At 51.9% G+C, this 19,870-nt stretch overlaps 1 pseudogene; it reads left to right on the top strand.

Annotated features, from left to right (window-relative positions):
* Window positions 1-2,433: 2,433 nt before the first annotated feature.
* On the top strand, window positions 2,434-4,098 carry LOC118625570 (annotated as a pseudogene).
* Window positions 4,099-19,870: the final 15,772 nt, after the last annotated feature.

Below are 19,870 nucleotides of genomic sequence, written 5' to 3'. Positions count from 1 at the left end.
GCCCTTTCCCTGCTCCTGCTCCTGAGGGCTGGGGGTTGGGCATCTGCTGTCCTCTTCTCCGTGAGCTGTTGCCGCCAGTCTGGGCTCCGATCCTGCAGGTCCATTATGGCCAGACGGGAATGGTAGGCCTTGCTGACAATGGCCGGGCTCTGCCGCAGTGGTGAGCCCTGTGTCTTCTGCCTGGAGGCGTCATGTGCACCGTTCTCCGAAGCTGACTCCTGTTGTGGCAGCCCCGACAAGCTGTGGACCCCCACCTCAGGTACCTCTGGTGGCCAGACACCCAGCTGGAGGGTGAGATGCACGTAAGTCCTCAATGTCATCAATAGGTTATTGGAAGCTATGACTTTAAGTGAAGCCAATTCTACCATAGGCTAATCTGAGAAGGCAAGCCAGGTGCAGCCCCTTAGGCAGTGCAGGGACCCCACCCTTGGCTTTTGTAATCCCCTTACATCCGCCAACTGCCTAAACTACAGCGGAACTAGAAAACCCCCAAATACCTGGAAGCTTATCATGTATAAAAGGCGGCTGGAACCAGGCTCGGGGCTCAGCCTTTGGAGGTGACTCCCCTGGGCCAGCACCGGTGTGTATTAAACAGTCCTTTCCTAATCCTCCGAGTGCATGTAGTCTGTCTCTTCCCATTGATGGAATTTCTGCCACAACATTTTGGTGCACTGGCCGGGAAGCCGACAGCCGTGCTGGCCCCTTGAGCCACCATTGTTGGAAGCTGGCGGGAAGGAGCCCCTAATTTAGGGCCCCCAAGAAAGAAAAGAAGGTGTACCACTGGTGATTTCACTGGACCCTGACCCTCACTGGGCCTGACTGTAGTCAGCCACCGCTGCACTCAAACGGACTCCGGGGAGGACAGAAAAGCCTACCAGGACATCGGATCAGTAAGTGTCCCCAGGGACCCAGGACCGAGTTCAGGCTCACCTCTGAGGTGGAAGGGGAGCTTGATCATCTCCCAGGCGGCACAGACACTGCACAGGATAGGGACGTCCTGGGTGGAAATTTAAATTCTGTGTGACTGTGTGTGTGAGTGACCGTGCTCCACAACGCCTGGTACGGAGCCTATGTGAGTCCCAACCTGTGAGTCTGTGGTGACTTTGTACGGCTAAAGGCAGTGTTGGGTTCTTGGGGACATTGTCTCCACCAGTGAAACTGATCCGAGTCAGGGGCTTATACTGACCTGCCAATGCCAAGAGGTGCCTAAGTCCCTGCGAGGGGACTGGCCAGGTGGACAAAACAAGAGGTTCCTCCTGTTTGTCTCATGACACCGTTCACTGGGAGGTTTGCTTAACCATCTCAGATATCATTATGGGAGGAAGTTCCTCTAAACCCACTGTTCTGGAATGTATGATAGAGAATTTTACAGTGGGGTTCTCAGGAGATTATGGGGTCAAACTGACCCCTGGAAAATTGCGCACCCTCTGTGAGTTAGAATGGCCCACCTTGGGTGTGAATAGCCCTCTGAAGGCACCCTTGATGTCCCCACAGTCCAGGCCGTGCATAGGGTAGTCACCGGAGACTCTGGCCACCTGACCAATTTCCCCACATAGACCAATGTTTGGAAATCGTCCAAATCAGGCCTCCTTGGGTCCGATTCTGTGTTACTAGTCAGGGACAGTGTAAGGTCCTTGAGGCACAAGGTGACAGGAAGACTTCACAACAAATTAAGTGCCTCCTACATTACAAGGGGACTCAGAAGTGGTCTCTCCACTGCCACTACCATACACCCCACGACCTCAGGATGGGAAACCTCACCTTCTCAACAGCCCACCTCCATCCACCTCATCCCCACAACCGGCCAACGCACTGCCGGAGCCAGGGTCCCTGGAGCCCGTGGGAAGACATCTCAGGTCAGCGACCCAGGGACCAAACCCCCAGCAGCACTGCAATCACCACTGCAGGAGACAAGGGGTCCACAGAGAATGGGCCTTGACAGGACCCTACAAGAGGGGGACAGTCTTCCAGACTCATCGCCCACCTGGGTTGACTGTAAACAACTAAGAACACTGGCGGATTGTCACAGAAGCCAGACGGTGGCTCTGGACCCAGGCGCCAGCTGGACAGCTAGACACAGAAGCCCGGGCCCGAGAGGCCTTACCATTGAGGAGCCCTCGGGGAGACCAGCAGACACAGAGACACGGGAGAGGGCCGGAGAGAGACAGACAAAGACACAGAGGCGAAGCCAGAGTTTGGGGTGGACAGAGAGAGACCAGAGAAGCTGTGGGAGACAGAGGCAGGGAGACAAAGACGCAGAAGAACAGGGTTTGCAGGAGCCGGGCCACTAGGCACCTCTCCCAAGCCAAGGGGCAAGTTTTCTCCATCTCGTCTAAAGGTCCCCAGCCCCCCTGAAACTCTGGCTCTGACCCTGGTGCTAGTCCGAGCCCTGGGCTGCAGAGGGGAGCTTTCCACAAAGCCAGGGTGTGAAGGATGCGGTGCCCAGATGGCCTCAGTCCCTCCCAGCTTCAGCACCCTGTCATGTCCCGGCCGGGCCCACGTCCCAGGAGGGGCTGGACAAGCAGCTGGCTGTGGGGAGCCCAACCCCGTCTGCTGCTCCCCACTGTGTCCTTCCCTGGGCTGGTGTGGCTGCTCCTGCTGCTGCCGGCCTCCCTCCTGCCCTCAGCCTGACCAGTGCGGCTCAGTGGCTGAGCGTCGACCCATGCACCAAAGAGTCTTGGGTTCGATTCCCAGTCGAGGGCACATGCCCAGGTTGTGGCCCAATCCCCAGTGGGGGGCAGGCAGGAGGCAGAAAAATGAGCGCCCCAACCACCAGTGAGGAAAACCAGGAACGTCTGCTCCACCCAGACTACCGGCCAGACTTAGGTTTCACGATCCCCCAAGGCAAAGGAACGCTGGGGCGGACAGGAAGCAGGCGGTCTGCGCCATTCCCGTTCCCACTTCCCGTCGACAGACTCGAGAATTCCCGGGAGCAGCAGGGGTCTGTGGAATATGGATACCCGGATTTCAGAACTGACAAAACCCTGTATGAGGTCCTGAAAGAGAAGAAAAGGCTCCCCTCGTCCGGGGCCGATCGAGAAAGCATTTACCAGGCTCACGGAGGCACCAGCCTTAGGACTCGCGGACGTCCCTGGAGTCCTAACCCAGGAGCGTGGGCCTTCGCAGAGACCGGTAGCTCACCTTTCAAAGCAAACTGCCCGGGTGCGGCAGGCTGGCCAGCCCCCTCGCCTGGGAGGAGGACCTCATGTTTCCCGAGAAAGGCAGCAGCAGCGTCCTGCCTGGTTTGGGCATCCCTGCTAGGCCGTGGTACCGTTTGTCTGCCTTTGGGGAGACACTGCTGCTAGAGCCGGAGCAAGACCTGGGCGTGCGGGTCGAGGGGCTCACAGCGCAGGACCTGGGCCAGGCAACTAAGCTGCTGGGTGGGGTGGAGCTGGGCACCTACCTGACTGGTACCATCAATGGAGATCCAGAGTCGGTGGCATCTCTGCACTGGGCCAAGGGAGCCCTGTTAGGAGTGCTGCAGTATCGGGGGACCAAACTCCAAAACAGTCCCTGGAGGGAGGCACCCCTAATCTGCAGGGGGGCCTGGGGCTCACATCCTATGCTGGGAAGAGCCCCACCAGTGGCCAGGGCCCCATGTGCAGCGTCAAGACTCTCCTGGGAACCCCAGGCCCAGCCCCCGAAGAGCCAAGCCCTTTGCTTCCTGAGTAGGTTTGTGGAGACCCTGGTGGCGGCAGATGACACGATGGCAGCACTTCACGGCACAGGGCTGAAGCGCCACCTGCTCACAGTCTTGGCCGCAGCCAAGGCCTCAAGCATCCGAGCATCCGCAACCCTGTCAGCTGGGTGGTGACTTGACTAGCGGTTCTGGGGCCAGGAGAGGAAGGGCCCCAGGTGGGACCCAGCGCTGCCCAGACCCTGCACAGCTTCGGTGCCTGGCAGCGAGGACTCAACACCTCTGAGGACTCGGACCCAGATCACTTTGCTGTTTAACCATCAGGACCTGTGTGGGGTCTCTACCTGTGACACCCTGGGCATGGTGACGTGGGCACTGTGTGTGACCAGGCTCGGAGTTGTGCTCCATGTGTCCGTCTGAACGACCTGGGAGCACCTCTCGTCATGTCACGGCTCCTGTGATGGCACAGGTGGATCCCAGGAGCCCTGGTCCCCCTGCAGGGCTCACGTGGATCCCAGGAACCCTGGTCCCCCTGCAGGGCTCACGTGGATCCCGGGGAGCCCTGGTCCCCCTGCAGGGCTCACGTGGATCCTGAGGAGCCCTGGTCCCCCTGCAGGGCTCACGTGGATCCTGAGGAGCCCTGGTCCCCCTGCAGGGCTCACGTGGATCCCGGGGAGCCCTGGTCCCCCTGCAGGGCTCACGTGGATCCCGAGGAGCCCTGGTCCCCCTGCAGGGCTCACGTGGATCCTGAGGAGCCCTGGTCCCCCTGCAGGGCTCACGTGGATCCCGGGGAGCCCTGGTCCCCCTGCAGTGCTCACGTGGATCCCGAGGAGCCCTGGTCCCCCTGCAGGGCTCACGTGGATCCTGAGGAGCCCTGGTCCCCCTGCAGGGCTCACGTGGATCCCGGGGAGCCCTGGTCCCCCTGCAGGGCTCACGTGGATCCTGAGGAGCCCTGGTCCCCCTGCAGGGCTCACGTGGATCCTGAGGAGCCCTGGTCCCCCTGCAGGGCTCACGTGGATCCCGAGGAGCCCTGGTCCCCCTGCAGGGCTCACGTGGATCCTGAGGAGCCCTGGTCCTCCTGCAGGGCTCACATGGATCCCGGAGAGCCCTGGTCCCCCTGCAATGCTCATGTGGATCCCGGGGAGCCCTGGTCCCCCTGCAGGGCTCACGTGGATCCCGGGGAGCCCTGGTCCTCCTGCAGGGCTCACGTGGATCCCGGAGAGCCCTGGTCCCCCTGCAATGCTCATGTGGATCCCGGGGAGCCCTGGTCCCCCTGCAGTGCCCGCTTCATCATGGACTTCCTGTCTCTTAGACAAGCCAGAGGTTCCCCAGCACCTGCCTGTGACTTTCCCTGGCAAAGATCATGACACAGAACGCAGTGCCAGCTGACCTTTGGGCCCGACTCACACCACTGTCCACAGCTGTCGCCGCCCTGTGCTGTCCTCTGGTGCTCTGGGCATCCCAATGGTCATGCCATGTGCCAGACCAAGCATTCAGCATGGGCCAATGGCACCCCGTGTGGGCCCTCACAGGCCTGCATGGGTGGCCGCGGCCTCCATGTGGACCAGCTCCAGGACTTTAGGATCCCGCAGGCTGGTGGTGGCTGGGGTCCTTGGGGATCCTGGGGTGACTGCTCTCGGAGCTGTGGGGGTGGTGTCCAGTTCTCCTCCCGGGACTGCACACGGTCCAGGAAGAAGAATGGGCACAACAGGAGGAAGAAAATATAACAAAGAAAGGGTGATGGTTACTCCCAGACCACAGAACCTATGTGCCAGAACAATTAGCCCAGCAGTTAGTCCTCCGACAACATGAACTCACCCATCTGGGAAAAATCGCCTTATTAAGCCAGTACTACCTGATTGCTCGACTTCCATCCCTCTGTGCCTTGGTCTCCCAATGCTGTCTCCTCTGTGCTCAGAACAACACCAGACAAGGCCCCACCAGGCCCGCCAGGATCCAGCGCTGTGGCCAAGCACCCTTTGAAGATCTAGAGTTGACTTCTCGGAAATAGGACCCAGTAGAGGAAATAAATATCTCCTGGTTTTCATCTGTACTTTCTCGGGCTGGGTTGAAGCTTACTACACACATACAGAAAAGGCAAGAGAAGTAACCAAAGCTCTACTGAGACATCATCCCCAGATCTGGAATGCCATTGACTACAGGACCAGACAATGGCCCAGCCTTCGTAGCAAAATAGTACAGCAGGTGCTAAAGCTCTGGGCGTCGAATGGAATTTGCACACAGCCTACAGGACCCAGAGCTCAGGGAAAGCAGAATGCATGAATTGGACCCTTAAGTAGACCATGGCAATACTGTGTCAAGAAACCATTCTTGAGGTCCATAAGTGGGTAACCAATAGAATACCCATTTCCCTGGGAATAACTGGATAAAAGACTGGAAAAGGGAACCCCTCAAACCAGCCTGGAAAGGGCCCTGTTTAGTTACACTAACCACTCCCACAGCTCTCAAGGCTGCACGTCTGATACCTGGATCCACCACTCACCGGTGAAGGCAGCTCACCTGCCACACGACAACCAATCTGCCCGGAGAGTGACCACCAGCCAGGACAATCCTCCGCAGGTCACCCTTAAGAGGACAGTGAAACCTGCTGGTTGGTCTACAGTAAGTGCCTGAGGACTCCACCTGTAGAATGGATGGTCATCACCTGCTGGACTGTCCCAGCACTGGGCTCTGTATCCTGAGTAGCCTTACAGGATCAAGTAGACTCCTTAGCAGCAGAACTATTACAACACAGAAGGGGGTTAGACCTACTCACTGCTGGAAAGGGAAGAATATGCCTCCTCTTAAACAAGGAATGTCGCTTTTATGTTAATTAAGCAGGAATAGTTAGAGACATGGCCCAGCAGTTAAAGGAACAAATTACAAAAGACAGGAATTAATTGGAATTTTGGAGATTCTGGAGTAACATATGGAACTGGGCATCTTGGGTACTCCCATCAGCTGGTCCTCTCTTAATGCTTTTTATAGTGCTCCTGTTTGACCCTTGTATTCTCAACATGTTAACCCATTTCATTTCCTCTTGCTCAGAAACAATAAACTCCAAATGATGCTTCAAATAAAGACCCTCAACTACCATTACTCTCTTCTGAATGGTGATGGACTCTAGTTGCTGCATCCCACCCCTTCAACCCCTATTCAGCAGGAAGCAGTCAGAGAGATCATGGCCCCTCTTCCTCATGAGGCACTAAGGGAATTCCCAGTCCAAGATGTTCTCTAAGTCTGCCAGGAGCAGCTTGAGAATCAAGAGGGGGGAATGAGAAGGCAAGTCAGGTGCAGCCCTTAGTCAGTGCAGAGACCTCACCCCTGGCTTTTGTATTCCCTTACATCCGCCAACCGCCTAAACTACAGTGGAACTAGAAAGCCCCCAAATACCTGGAGGCTTATCATGTATAAAAGGCAGCTGGAACCCAGGCTCGGGGCTCAGCCTTTGGAGGTGATTTTGCTGGGCCAGCACCAGTGGGCATTAAACAGTCCTTTTCTAATCTTCCAAGTGCGTGCAGTCTGTCACTTCCCACTGACCAAATTTCTGCCACAACAATTGATATAAACAAGAATCAAGTTCCTATTGCATATCACCAAACTTTTAAACAAAGACTCAAAACACTTCTAATATTAAACATTGCGTAAATGTGAACTGGGCATGAATTTGAGAAAGATGAATAAAGCCTGGCTGGTGTAGGTCAGTGCGTTGAGCATCATTTCATGACTGAGAGGTCCCGGTTTGATTCCTGGTCAGGGCACGTGCCCAGGTTTCAGGCTTGATCCCCAGTAGGGGGATTGCTGGAGGCAGCCTATTGATGTTTCTTTCTCACATTGATGTTTCTATTTCTCTCCCTTCCTCTCTCTAAATAATCAGTAAAAACATATTTTTAAAAAAGAAAGATGAATAAAGATAAATAAGGTTATGTTCTAGCCTGTGTATTCTAGTTTAGAGTCACGATGGCCTATCTTGCCAGCTCAAGGTGCCAGGTGCGACCCACCTTGGACAGCACCCTGTTCCTTTGTGCCCCCTTCCTGCCAATCCTCCTCCCACCCCAAGGCAGCCATTCTTCTGCATTCCAGCCCCATAGACTGGGGTGCCTGTTCTGGAATTTCATATGGATAAAACACTGTACCTTCTTCCACCCAACATGCCTGTGTGACTCCCCCACGTTGTTGTGTGCGTCAGCGTGTATTCCTTTTCTGTTGCTTAGATTACTTTTTTGTTGTTGAATAGTATTCCACTTGCTTTATTTTTTAAGTATTTCCTGGTCTCTCCTCTTCTTTCCTTACAGCGTCTCCTCTCTCCTCTTGTTGCCCTTGAAGGCATTAAGCATGCTTTCTCCAATAAAGACCACTAAAGCTTTTCCTGGGGGCACAGGTGCACAAGATGCTTAGCCGACTTCAAGGAATGGAGGAGCAAAGAGGCGACAAGGAAGCACACAGATCTATAGCACAGTAGGTTAGCCTGCCTCAGCATCCCCGAAGAGACACGGGCCTGGGCTAGAGTGGAGCAGGGGGCAGGGAGCAGCAGTAGGCGAGGCCAGCGCCGAGGCAGCCTCCCTGGAGGTGGAGGAAGGATGAAGCGGCCAGCCTCGCCTGGATGGTGACTAAGATGATGGGGGTGAAATGCATGTTGGTGCCAATGGCAAAGATAGGCATTGAGTAAGTTTAGGATGGAAAATAATGAGTTCAGCTTGGTGCCTGTTGATTTTGAGGGTGTATAGAAGGTAACAATGGAAATGCCCGCTCGGCAGTGCAAATAGAGATTTCTATCTCAATAGCATCTTCAGAACTGAAGGGAAAGATTAAGCATTGTCCAGTCACAAAGAGGCAAATGCTGAACTATTGAGAAAGGAAAGTTAAAAGAGAGAAACATGCGATGGACAGAGCTTTGTAGAATGCCATGCAGACGGAGTCAAAGGGGTGGTCATGCTATTAGGATGAGCGTTGCAGAGAGCGGAGTGTCCTGGGAACCAGGAGAGCCGAGGACATTAAGAAAATAGCTGGCAGAGCCCAGCAGCGTGGCTCAGTGGTTGAGCGTCGACCCATGCACCAAGAAGTTGATTCCCGGTCAGGACAAAGGCCCAGGTTGTGGGTCCAAACCCCAGTGGGGGGCATGCAGGAGATGCCAATCAGTGTTCTCTATCATCAATGTTTCTATCGCTCTCCCCTTCTCCCTTCCTTTCTCTCTAAAATCAATAAAATAAAAAATTAAAAAGAAAGTAGCTGGCAGAAATTGCACAAGCTGCAGAGTTGACCAAGATGACACCTGAGTCAAAGGTTATTAGGTCTCCCAATTGGAAGATTACTGGTGGCTTCTGAGGAATCCACTTCAGTAGAGAAATGGGAACGGAAGCAGGTTGCAAGGAGCTACGGGGTAAGAGAGGGAGCTGAGGTCATTGACGTTTGGTCATTGTAAATAGCCTTTCCAGGAAATTGGTACTTAAGGAGGAACAAGGGGCTCCATGGTGGGAAGGTGGAGGGAAGGAGGGAGGACAGGCTGTGTGGGTTTGTTTGCCCAGCGAGTGCTGAGCATGGCTGGGCTCCGGAGAGAGAGCTTTCTGACTCGAGTTTCAGAAGAGCTCAGACCCAGTGGGGTGGAGAGTGAGAGGGGTGGGTTAGCTCCGGAAGAGTGGTGGGCCGGTCCTCCTCTCAGAAGCAGTAGAGGAGGAGAGGTGGGTGAGACAGCCCTGGGTGGGAACGGAGCCGGTTCAGCTCTAGTGGCTTGTCCTCAGCATGACCTGGCTCCTTAAGACATTTTTTGGTTCTATTCACTCTGAATATGTGTAGTTTATCAAATGTCTTCTTTAGGGTTTAGGAGGTTGGATTTCAATCCGGCATATACAGAGAAGGCTTTCCAACTGCTCAAGGCTGGGTGGTGGAGATCGGCCTCCCAAGCGCCAACTATGATGCCCTATTGTATTGTGGCAGATGGCAGCAAGCCGCAGGTTAAGAACCAAACCATGCCGTGTTAACAAGGGACACTGGGCACACATCCTTTGATCGGATTAACCGGGGTGGAATTACCCAGCATTAACTATTGGGATTAGCACTGGCTGAGGAGGTTGGCAAGGCAAGCCTGGGGCATGCCAGACTTTGAATTCAGAAGTGCTTCTTGTTTGTGTTCATTTTCAGAATTATAGCTGCAGCACAAAAGGGACTCTCAGAAGACTGAATGGGCTTCACAGTTATTATGATGATTGTGAGCACACGATTTGCCCAGGCTCCACGACGCTGTACTCTGAGAGCACACCAGCTGGTGGCACAGAGAGGCAGCGATAGCTTTCACTTGAACTCCAGGCTCCTGGTTGTGTTCTGGAGGGTTGAAGTTGCTGGAAATCCTGCTACTTCTTTTTTATTTTATTTTATTTTATTTTTTTATCCTCACCCGAGGATAATTTTCCATTTTTTGTACAGATAGAGTGGGAGGGAGAGAGAGGAAGGGAGAGAGAGAGAGAAACATCGACGTGAAGGGACACATCGAGTGGCTGCCACCCGCACGACCAACCAGGGCTTGGGACAAACTGCAACCGAAGTATGTGCCCTTAGCAGGAACCGAACCCGGGTCTCTCCGGACCGCAGGCCGACGCTCTGACCGCTGAGCCAAACTGGCCAGGGCAATCCTGCTACTTCTTAAAGGGGATGTTACTTAAAAACAACAACTACAACAACAACAACAAAAACCCTAGCAAGTATTCTCAGTGTGGCTAGTGTAACAGGCCCAAATATATGCAGACTGGAACTAATGTAAATATATTTGTTGACCTTCTAAGTAGAGGACACTGGTCCAAGTCTGCTCCACCCATCCACATTGTGTTAGTTTCTTTATTTGTTACTACAGATTTGATCACTGATACCTCTAGGAAAAGTGTCCCTCCCTACCTCCCTTTCCTATACCTGTGCATCTTAAAGATTTTTTTGTTTATTTTCCTGTTAGCCCGGCCTCACAGAGGGTGCTCTGGGTATTAACATACAAAAGAATGAACAATATATCTAGGAGGCTCTCTTCTGGCAGATGACTCAAGGACACTAAGTTTTCTAAACGTTAAGAAGTCAATTCCTACAATTCTGTCCATGAGCACTGAGTGGGGATAGTTCAGAAATGAGGCTGTAAGAGTGTGACTCCTTCCAGCTTCCACTTTCCTTCTCCCCTCCCACTGAGACCCTGGGCTCTTCCACAGGGAATGGCCCCTGCCTGGCTCTGGGAGCATACTCTATGGCAGATGGTGGCAGATGAAACTGGCCGTTGGAAAAGCCAGCGCCTCTGCTGGCCCTCTGCTGGGGGACTGATTCCAGATGGGAGAGGCAGGGAGGACAAACAGCGGGGAAGTGGCCAGAAACTTCCAGTGCTCGGAGTCAGTTTAGTCAATAAACACTTCTTGAACCCCTATGTTTCAAACGGTAGGCGCACTCGCAGATCGCAGATTCTGTCCCTTGTCTAGTAAGACTGCAACACACAGGGGGCTCAGGAGCAAGGCTAGGCGAGGGAGAAGTGGAAACAGAGGCTGATGTGAAGGTGAGCTGAAAGTTGCAGCGGTCCGCATTGGTCCTTGGCTTCACTTTCCTTGGTTTTAGTTACCTGTGGTCAATGAATATCTGAAAATATTTAATGACAAATTCCCCCAAACAAACAATTTATACATAGGTTTTAAATTATGCCATGTTGGTTATCAGATTGACTGTGGTGGTATCGCAGAGCTTGTGTTCAAGTCACCTTTTTTCTCTCAATAATGGCCTCAAAGCACCAGAGTCTGGATGCTGACAGTTCAGATGTGCCAGAGAGGAGCCGGAGAGCGCTTTCTAGAGAGAGCAACCACATTTACAGAACTTTTATCACAGTATATTGTTACAATTGTTCAACTATTTGTTACTGTTTCAAGTCTCTTCCTGTGCCTAATTTATAAGTTGAAATGTATTATATGTATGTACATATGTCTAAGAAAAACACGTCTATATAGGGTTCGGTGCCATCGGAGGTTTCAGGCACCTGCTGGGTGTCTTGCAAGGTATGCCTGCAGGTAAGGGGGCTGCTGGGCTGTCGTAATGGGCGGGGAGGGGTAGCTCTTGAATGACATAAAGAGAATGAGAGAAACAAAATTTGGGGGGCAGGAAAAGACACTAAGCCATCCCTCCAATTTGAATATGAGGAAACTGAGCTCCTCCTCAGCAACATGAAGTGCTTTGTTCAAGGTCAAGGTCAGTGATTAATAGTACCACCTCTACTAGTACTAATAACGCAATGAATACTAACAGGAATATTATTGTGAATGAGAGTAATAAAAATAGTACTAATACTACTACTAGAAAGAGTCCTAACAGTGCCACTAATAGCTGAGATTATGGCACACTGACTACATAGCAGCCACTATTCTAAGTGCCTTAGTTACTACTCACAGTGCGTGACACCACGTTCACCTCCATTACACAGATGGAAAAACTGAGGCAGAACAGGACACGTATCTTGCCCAAAGTCATAGAGCCAGCAAGTGGTAGACTGAGACTCACACCAGGAAGTTGGGCTCTAGGGCTTGTGCTGTTCTTAATTTCTGAGCTACACGATCTCGGGGTCTTTGACTCCTGTCTAGTGCTCCTTGTCCTTGGGCTGGGTTTGTAAGGGATTGAGGAGACACTGGACATGGGAGGTACATGCCAGCAGTGACAGGTGTTGGTGTGGGTGGCTTCAGTGGCCAGGTTGAACTAGAGAAGAAATGGAGAAGGGAGACCAGATAGAAGATCGTCTAAATACAGTTGTGATGAACATCTGGACCACAGCAGGAACAGAGAGGTTTGCACTGGATAGGAATAATTAGTTAGCAGCATTCAGTCCACAGTATGAACCAGTCTGTCCTGTTGTTATCTTCTTAGGAAAGAAAAACTCTGACTGTAGAAGGAGGGATGGAGAGAGGGTAGAAAACCAAGAAAGAGGAGAAATAGTACAATGAAGGGAAGGGGCAAAGGAGCAAAAGTAGAAGTGGAACAAATACTGGGGACTCTCTAGTATTCCTTACATAGGGCGGGTCTTTTGGGGATGGTTTAATTTACTTTCTGTGAATTCCAGTGCTGATTTCTCATTGAATGAGGCTGAGGAAGAAGAGAACAGGAGAGATGCCGTATCTTAGTGGGAATGAGACCTTAACACGGGGGTGAACACTACATTAGGACCCCGGCTGGTTCTTACAGATCAGGGACTTCTTCAGGGAAGGACTTGTCACCCCACTGCTAGGAGTCCTGTCCGCAGACAGCCTTCAGCTGTAGAGAGTCTCTTGCCCAGGGTCCAGGCCTTTGCCAGGTGACCCACATCCAGTGACTGACTCTTGTCTGGGTATAAAGGCCAGGACATCTTGGCCCCACGCAGGCAACCTTGACCAGCCAATTACACTCCAGGCTGCATGGAGACAGCAGTCTTGGGCTGTGTCACAGCTGCATCCCCCTCTGCCCACCCCTGGTTCTTACCCTGTCCACCACCTGCCCACTCAACTGCTTCCCTGGGAACCCAGGAACACTCATGGACTCTCTTCTTCTGGCTGCCTCCCCTGTCATCCGACTGAGAGCCCGGTGGGGAGGGAGTGTGTCCTTCCTCCCTCACCACACACTTCCTCCCCCCCCCCCCCTCGACCGTCTGCACCAGGGACGATGATCAGAGAAAACGTGCTCATCAAACAGACCTGGGGCACATTGGTTTATCTCACTGTTGCTCTCAGATGTTATGTATTATACAGAGTATGAAGTCCCTCAGAAATTTGATTGGAAGCGATTTTTCATTTCCGTGAAGTCCTGAGGTCACTGTATGTGTGAAAAGCCCCTGACTCCATCAGGGGACCTCTAGGGTCTGAGAGCTCAGGCTTCAGGATCTAGCAGATCTTCGTGTGCATCTTTAACTGTAAGTAACCTTCAGAGCCCGTGTCACTAGAAGAGGGGTCGTCACTGTTAGACACAGTGAGACCCATGAAGTTCCAGGGCAAGCACCAGTCGAGGGCATGGGATGCTCTGCGGGCAGGCCCAGGGTCACCGCAGCTTGCTCTGCCTCCGGCTGCTGTGTGCTCTGGGTGGCCAGCCTTGGCTGCCTCCCTGTGCGCCTGGTGGCCACCGCCCCTCAGCCCTAGAGTCCGCCTCACACAGATTTAGCTTCACTAGGTCATGATTTCTGAACACTGGTTCCAAAACCCAAATCCCAGGACAACGAATATCCGGCCACTGAGCTTGAGTGAGATGCCCACACCTGCCGCCGGCCATGTTGCACAAACGGGCAGAACCCCTGCCTCTTTAGGGTGCACAGGCTCAGAGCACGGGCTATGGTAAGCTGGGGAGGGGCCTGCAAGGCCAGTGCGTGACTGTGTCCCTGGAGGGTTGGACTCCACAAGAAGAAGCTTCTGAATGAGGTCCAACCAGATCCCTTAAGACACAACTCTTGCCCTGGCTGGTTTGCTCAATGGTTAGAGCGTCAGCCCATGGACCAGAGAGTCCTGGGTTTGGTTCCTGCTAAGGGCATGTACCTCAGTTGCAGTTTGTCCCCGGCCCTGGTTGGGGTCGTGTGTGTGGTGATCACTCGATGTGTCCCTTTCACGTCGAGGTTTCCCTCTCTCTCTTCCTCTCTCTCCCTCCCACTCTATCTGAAGATGAATGCAAGCGTCCTAGGATGAGGATAAAAAGTAAAAAAACATACAGCTCTCATAGAGGAATGTCTAGGATAAAGAGGAACAAGAATGATACTTTGGGAGGAAGAGAACAGACAATGAATAACTATTTTAATTAATGGCAACTAGACCAAGGGGGCCGGAACAGAGAAGACAGCCAGCTGATCTGATTAGCTTTGTGGCCAGATGTTCGAGGGAATCAGTCCAAATCTGAAGGCTGAGCTCTCACCCCGACCTGAAGTAGTATTTCCGTTGGCATTCTGTTCGGACAGCTGCCCTCTTATGCTCCTTTTCAAACACAGGACGCGAGCAGTTTCTCAAACATCCACCAGATGGTAGCTTCCTACCAGAAATTAGGTTTCAGGTTGTGGAAATCCAGACAGCTGTGGAATGAGATGTGTACTCTGGCTGCAGGGAAAGGAAGAGACAGACCACGAGAGGGAATCCTGGGGCAGGGGCAGAAAGGGGAGTGTTTCTATTTTCAAGATTACGGAACAAGGTGAAGAAGGCGGCGTAGGTAAACGTGGTCTTGCCTCCTCCCACTACCACATCAAAATTACCACTAAACTACAGCAAAACCATCGTTCAGAACCACCAGAGATTGAGCTGAATGGAAGTCTGACAACTACGAAATTAAAGAAGCAGCCACATCCAGACTGGTAGGAGAGGTGGAGGTGGACGGGCTGGTCCCACACCCACGTGTGGTGGATAAAAATCATTAGGACACCTCGGCTGGGAAGGTCCTCCTGGAGGAGTGAGGGGTCCCCGTCCCACACTAGGCACCCAGCTCAGGGTTCCAGTGTCAGAAAGAGAAGTCCCCATAACTTCTGGCTATAAAACCAGTGGGAACTGAGGCTGAGGGAGGATGAGGCTTCTGGAGCCCCAGGCAGCTCCTCTTAAAGGACCCCTGCAGCGACTTACTTGGACTTGCTCTCTCTAAGCTCAGAGGGGAGGAAACTTGAAAGGCACCAGAGACACACAGGGAAGAACTGAGCTGTTTGGCCTCTAGACAAGGGCTGGAGAGGCAGCTTTCTTTTAGACAGATGTGCTGGTGGAGGCCTTTGTTTCTTTGGTGAGCCCTTCCCTGGGGCAGCAGGTGGCTGCTATATTTGGGACTCCACCTCACACTGTTTGCCCCGCCCTGGTGATTTCCTGAGGCCCCGCCCCCCCAACTTTCAGGCCCACCCAAGCTGTTTCCAAAGTCTTTGTCATAGGATTGGCCTGTCTTGGATCCTACCTCAGAGTTTCCTAAAATCTCTCAAACAAGCAGCATCTGGTCTCAGCAAGTCCCATACCTCTCATTAAGTGGCCCCAGGCCTGGCACTAGAAGTAGCAACCTTGGTTCACAATTTGGCTTTGCCTGGGCAACTCCAAGCCCAGCACAAGAAGCAGCTGCCTGAAGATCACATTGTAGCTTATGTCTGGTGGCCCTAGGTAAAACACAGGTGGAGGCTGACCTTGCCCTAGAGCCAGCACACCCAGTGAACAGCTTCAGACCATGTTGAAGCACCACCACCAACCACCTCCACAAGTGACACACTCAGTGAGCGGACTCAGTGGGTACTAGGGCCCTGATGAAGTAAATCTTGCTCTGTGTGTTGGGCCTCTGCACAGCTGATCCTCCAAGGAAGTCAAAGGCCAGTGGCTAGTGGGCACAGCCAGTCCTTGTAGCTGATCAGCCTGAGTAAATCCCTCCCATTGATGTGCCAACAGCAATCAAGACTCAATTACAACAGAAGGGTGTACAGTTCACACTAGGGGTGCATCTCGAGCACCCAGATGGGGTGATCAGGGAGGCTGTGTCACTGGATCCTACAAGACACCTACAAAAATAGGCCACCCTACAAAGCCTAGGAGGCATAGCAACTCTACCTAATACATAAAAAACAATCACAGGGAAGCAGCCAAAATGAGGAGACAAAGAAATATGTCCCAAGTGAAAGAAAAAAACAAAACTCCATGAAAAGAATTAAACAAAATGGAGATAAGTATCAATCAGATGCAGAGTTCAAAACACTTGTTATAAAGTTGTTCAAGAAACTTAGTGAAACATTGAAGGAACTTAGTGAGACCTTCAGGGAACTTAAGGAGACCTCCAAGGAACTTAGTGAGAACATCAACAACATCAAAAAGGACCAGTCAGAAATGAAGGATGCACTAACAGAAATAAAAAATAATTTAAGGGGAATCAACAGTAGAGTAGGTAAAGCCAAAAAAGCAAACCATTGATTTGGAATGTAATGAAGCAAAAAACACCCAATCAGAACTGCAAAAAGAAAACAGAATCCAAAAAAATGAGGATAGTGTAAGGAGCCTCTGGGACAACTTCAAGCATGCCAACATTTGCATTTTGGGGGTGCCAGAAGGAGAAGAGAGAGAACAAGAAATTAAAAACCTATTTGAAATAATAATGACAGAAAACTTCCCTAACTTGGTGAAAGAAACGGACACACAAGTCCAGAAGTACAGAGAGTCCCAAACAAGATGAACCCCAAGAGGTCCACACCAACACACATCATCAAAATGCCAAAGGTTAAAGACAAAGAGAGAATCTTAAAAGCAGCAAGAGAAAAGCAGTCTGTTACCTACAAAGGAGCTCCCATAAGACTGTCAGCCGATTTCTCAAAAGAAACTTTGCAGGCCAGAAGGGAGTGGCAAGAGATATTCAAGGTGCTGAAAAGCAATGACCTGCAACAAAGATTACTCTATCCTACAAAGCTGTCATTTAGAATTGAAAAACACAAGAGTTTCCCAGACAAGAAAAAGCTAAAGGAGGTCATCACCACCTAACCAGTATTACATGAAATGTTGAAGGGTCTTCTTGAAGGAGAAGAGGAACAATAATATGAACAATAAAATAGCAACTAATACATATCTATCAACAATTAAATCTACAAACAAAATGAGCAAGCAGAACAGAAACAGACTCATAGATACAGAAAGCTTTTTGTTGCTTGCCAGATGGGCGGGAGCTGGAGGGATGGGTGAAAAAGATGAAGAAATTAAGAAGTACAAATTGGTTGTTGGACTGATGAACCTCAAAGGGAAGGAGGGAGGGAGGGCGGGATGAGATGAACCAAAGAACTTCTATGCATATATACATAATCAATGTATACCGACAATAGACAATAGTGTGAGGTAGGCAGGAGGGGGGCAGGATTGGGGAGGAGGGGGGTCAATGGGGAAAAAATAGGGGGACATCTGTAATACATTCAACAATAGAGATGAGTTAAAAAAAATAAAATGTTGAAAGAAAAAAATAAAAAAAATATGGAACAAAATGTGACGTGTTCTTTTTCTGGTGGGGAGCCGCTTGCAGATGAGGGGAGCAGTCACAGAGAAGGCTGGTGGAGGTGAGCCCGGGAGGGCCTGGCTGTAACAGTCCTCAGTGGTGCCTTTGTGTTAGCCCGTAGTTGCCAAATACCTTTGCGTCTGCACAGGGCTGCTGCCGAGCTTGGCAATTCTACCAGCTGCGCTGTAAAAGAAAGGCTTTGTTGGAGAGATCTGCTCATTTGTTTAACAATTTGGGTTCTAAGGCCCAAGATAATCTCCCCAGATTGTGTGGCGTCCTTGGGGAAGACCACTAACCTTTACTGAAGGGTAACCATTGTGTCCTGTCTTGCCTGGGACTTGCCTACTTTTAACACTGAAAGTGAAGCAAACCCACGTGGTTGGTCTTCCTGGTTGCCTGGACGGTACACACTGGGGACACTGCTAGACCCTCACACCGTTCAGTGAGCTGGGACACTGGGGCAGTGCACAATATTTTCACACTATCAATCATTTTATTGCTGCCATCTTCTCACCCGATGCCCTTGTTCCGTTTAGTAGGTGAGAAGTGTGTCAGGGAAGGCAAAGTTCTGGAGGAAAGGGAGATCTTTGTGACTTCTGAGTTTCAGAAGTTTAGGCCTTCTGCAGTAGAGTCGGGTGGATCAGGACCTGTGGTGGATCGGTACAGCCTTCCCAGGCTGGGGAGAGGAGGGTGGGGGTGGGGAGAGACTGGGCGCTGGCAGCCCTGTGTACAGGGAGGATATTTTGCTCTCATCCACCCTTGGCCAAGTTCCAGGGGAGGGATGGGTTTGTGGGACCTCAGGTGAGGAGCCTGTGACTCTTTAGGGGAGACCACGGGCAGGGTGTAAAGATCCCAGAGAGCAGCAGGCCGTTCCCTCGCCCCAGAGCAGAGGGCCAGAGAGATCCAGGTGTGTTTAAGAAGCATAGAACTGCCCGGCTGGCGTAGCTCAGCGTCTTCCCATGGACTGAGAGGTCCTGGTTCCATTTCTGGTCAGGGCACATGCCCGGGTGGTAGGCTCAAGCCCTAGTAGGGGGCACGCAGGAGGCAGCTGATCCAAGTTTCTCTCTCACATCAATGTTTCTATGTGTCTGCCTTCCTCTCTTTCTAAAAAAAATCAATAAAAACATAAATATATATAAGGAAGCACAGACCCAGCAGGGAAATCTGTGGGCTTGCAGGTGCCTCTGAAAGTATACTGGGTCACCTCGCTGGTGTGGCTCAGTGGTTGAGCATCGACCATACACCAAGAGGTCATTGGTTCGATTCCCGGTCAGGGTACATGCCTGGGTTGTGGGCCAAATCCCCAGTGGGGGGTGTGCAGGAGGCGGCCAATCAATGTTCTCTCTCATCGATGTTTCTCTCTCTCTCTCCCTCTCCCTTCCAAATTCCTGTTCACCTGGAACCTCAGAATGTGGCCTGATTGGGATATAGGGTCTTTGCAGATACAATCAGGTTAGATGAGGTCATACTAAGATGAGGATTAGATGAGGATTAGGGGACTTTCATCTAATGGGTTAGTGTCCTTAAAGTAGGAGGAAGTTCAGCCACAGAGCCTGGCACACAGACACAGAGCCTTGCACACAGAGCCTTGCACACAGAGGGAAGATGGCCATGGGAAAATGGAGGCAGAGACTGGAGTGAGGCAGCCACACACCAAGGAACACCAGGAATCGCCAGCAGCCACCAGAGCCAGGAAGAGGCAAGGCCGTTCTTCCCTAGGGAGCGTGGCCCTGCGGTCACCTTGATTTCAGACCCAGCCTCTTAAACCGCGAAAGGGTATATTGCTGTTATTTTAAGCAGCCAGTTCCAGCAGCCCTAGCGAACAACAGGAATAAGGAGGACGGAGAGGCCGTCAGTGAGGGCCACGCCTGAGGAGCAGGTGCAGAGAGAGGTCTCTGCAGACCGTAGTGCAGAGAGGACGCTGAGCGCGGGTGGGCCCAGCTGAGCGCAGGCTTTGGCGGCAGAGCCCCGAACTACACGAGATGATGTTTCCGACACCAGGAAGACTGAGGCTTGAAACAGAAATTGAGTAAGAAAAAAGTAAACATCCTTTTTAAACTTCTTTTCTTTTTTACTGTTTGTGTTTGTAGACGACAATTTAATACCAGTTACAGAACCATCCTCTTATTTAATTCTCTGAAAACTGAAGACCATCACCCACGGTTGATGGTCAGAGAGCCGAGGCCCAGGGAGCCAGTCAAAGCCACCAAATGGGCTGCGAGGCAGGGGCATGAGCCCACCTCCGCCTGCTTGCCACGCCCTCCGCTGTTCATCATCCTTTCCGGTTTCCGGTCGCACTGAACT

This window comes from Molossus molossus, unplaced genomic scaffold (genome assembly GCF_014108415.1).
Source record: "Molossus molossus isolate mMolMol1 unplaced genomic scaffold, mMolMol1.p scaffold_m16_p_11, whole genome shotgun sequence".
Taxonomy (NCBI): domain Eukaryota; kingdom Metazoa; phylum Chordata; class Mammalia; order Chiroptera; family Molossidae; genus Molossus; species Molossus molossus.
Note: the sequence above shows the minus strand (reverse complement) of the source record. Positions and strands in the feature narration are given on the sequence as shown.